This window comes from Aptenodytes forsteri, unplaced genomic scaffold, assembly GCF_000699145.1.
Source record: "Aptenodytes forsteri isolate BGI_AS27 unplaced genomic scaffold, ASM69914v1 Scaffold69, whole genome shotgun sequence".
NCBI lineage: Eukaryota > Metazoa > Chordata > Aves > Sphenisciformes > Spheniscidae > Aptenodytes > Aptenodytes forsteri.
The window spans coordinates 6,732,845-6,735,878 of record NW_008795885.1 but is presented as its reverse complement, the minus strand read 5'-3'; positions in this window follow the sequence as shown (position 1 = coordinate 6,735,878).

Below are 3,034 nucleotides of genomic sequence, written 5' to 3'. Positions count from 1 at the left end.
TCCTAAATCCAAAACGCAGCACTGTACCAGCTATTAAGAAGGAAATGAACTCTATCCCTGCTGAAACCAGGACAATGCTCCTCTTTACCATTGTGGTCTAGGTAGGCTGGCTGCAGTGGTGAGCAGGGACAGCACTGCCTACTGAGAGGGACATTCCCACTGGAGGGCAGAGCCTCTGCCAAAGAGTGACTCTGAGGCTTCCCTCCAGGTAGTACAGACCAATTTGGAGACAGTTTTTGGATGAAATATTTTGTTTTCAGAAGTTGTTTTTTAATAAAATGAAACATAAGCTGAATTTCTTGATAGAAATTTCTCTTCCTTTCTCTTTTGCAGGCATACATTTTCTTTTTTCATTAGAAAACAAATTTTTCATTTAAAAGAAATCAATTAGCACTATTCAGGAATCCTCCCTGAACCCGTATTTAACTCTAACTAAACATATTTCATTTACATACACGATGCTGAAAACAAAAACCTGCTTCTTAGTGTCTTTCACTGTGATGTGCATCATGAGTAAATGCATACCCATCCTATATTAGACATTATTTACGCTGCATCTGTCATGCTTTTCAATTACTATAAATCTCTGTACACTGGTAATGGTGCTTTGCTCTGGAACAAAATCCAGATACTCTTTTCTTTTTCCAGCTATATTTTGTGGAAAGGAAAAATAAATATCTGGTGCACTCAATGCTAATCAAAAGTTCATGTACATTGAGTGAATTTATCATCAGTCAAAAGATAGATCTATCAGAAGAAAAAGCCTACAAGGGAGTTTCAATACATCTGCTTTGTTAACATTAAGTGAGAAATGTGCTACATATTTCACTGTGATTCTGGTTCTGTGCATCTTTGTTTTCTTTCTTAAGCTGAAAGGTGTCAGGTTTGGGGAGACTGAGCTTTGCCATTATTGCAAGACGAGTGCTGTTCATGTATTTATCTGTCTGGCTTTTCCTGCTGACCTTAAAAGGATCTCAGAGGTACCCTGTCTTTTTCAACCCTGTGAGTTGAAAAAACATTTTCCAAAAGTTTTCTCCAGGTTGTACCCAATTAATATATGCAGCCTGCAATTGCCTTTTCAGTGTTCAGTTTATTCTGCTGCATTTTATGTAAGGTAGCTAGAACCATTCTGAAAGTTATAAAAATGATTACTCTAAATTACAAAAGTAATCAAAGATTTTTTAATTCTTTCTTCGTCCCAGGTGTTTTGCTCCCTTGCTTCTTTAGTTACCCGTGTGTGTCTCCTACAGTAAAGTAACAGACAGCGATATATTTGAATTTTTACTCTCCACTCTAGTGTTTCAGAGTCTATTGGTAAAACTTATTTTGTATGCAGTCTCACGTTCCCATTCAATATCACTTTATTCTACCTATCAGTTACCACCATAAACATAGTGTCTTGATATGTATTACTAATTAGTAGTTTACCACCACTAGAAAAGAAGGAATGAGATTTTCAGAGGCACTAACACAATTTATATGACAGTCAATGAATTTATTCACTCAGTGCCCCATTCTCTTTGGTTATTCAAGATTAAAAGGAAAAGACTAATTCAGTCATTTAGAAAGTATTCCCCATTGAATTATGAATATATTCCTGATACATAACCCAGAAAGGGGTAAATTCTTCCTTTTCTGTAGCCTTTATGGGTTTCAGGAGAAACAACAGTAGTTTTCAACTGGAAATCTTTGCCCTAATCATACTTCATACTTTGCCCTAATCATTCAGGAATCATACTTCTATTGGATCTCTGTGCCCTGGTTTTGGAAATGCTCTTTTTGACTTGACAGGTAATCACAGGGCTTTTGTTACTGCTACATATTTTAGAGTTAGATTGCTAATTCTCACGGAACTGTTTCCCAGTTCTTGCAGATCTCAGTGCATTTAGCTGCCTAGTCTGAGAATGGAGGTTATGACTAGGCCCATATTTGCCCTTAGTTTCTGGGATATGTTCTCTAGATGGTAGGTAACACTTAGCTAGATCTTGTTGGAAGATGAATTTGGTGTTGCTTTTCCATCTTATGGAAAGCATTCCACCCTGGGGCATGTATTAATAAAATTAAAACAAAACCAAAACTATAGTCATTGATTTCTGGGGAAAATGTTGATCTGCCATGAAAGGCTGAGTATAGTTGGACAGGTATGGGAAGGTTTTGTCCAAAATGGTTTTACTTTCTGGCTGAAACCTGAATCTTTTCTGTTTTCAGTTTTTTGCCTTTTTTTTCTTTTTTGTTGTTTTGTTGTTGAAAGAAAGCAGACACTTTTGGAGGAAAATTTAGCTTAGCAAAAATCCTTTGAAAAGTAGTTTCAGCATATAGTTTTCAGCTACCCCTATACGCAGCACTAAAGCAAACTAATAAAACCTTAACAACAGACTCCTCTAATGATACACTTCACAGCTTGCTAAGTGACAGATGACTACTACGCATCAAACAACATGTAAGTATTTTCAGTGAGTTTTACTTTGCCTAAATAAATTTCCTCCTTACGGCTTTTCTACCTAGAGTTAATGTAAACCTGTCATACATGACAGGTCCGGCTACTCACCGCTCTTAGAAAAAAACCTGCCCACCACTTAAAACACCATAGCTGGTGTTTAGTTCCTCTGAACAGGTAGAGGTTGAACAGAGGTTTGTTTGTTCCAAACAGTTGACTACAGTGCTCAGTAACCCATTTGTTTTTCAATTTTGTTTGGCTGATGTGAGATCATCAGCCATGTCATGTAATAGTATCAGACAGAAGTAACTAGGCATGACAACTTGCAGTGACGACCCATCAGCCTGGGAAATTCTAAACGACATGCATTGCTGAAAACAGCCCTTACAATTAATGTGTTTTTCAAACAAACTGCAGAGAAACTCTTCAAATGATTGGGGGAAAATGCGAACAAATTAGAAATCAGCTCCTAACTGTAAAGAGAATAAGCTATGGAGGCCAGAGTGTGAGTTTGCACACACAGTGTTTACATCCACACTTCTGCTTATGTACTGCCGGAAAACATACCTTCTGTTTAAATAGCTCTACTAATAGCTT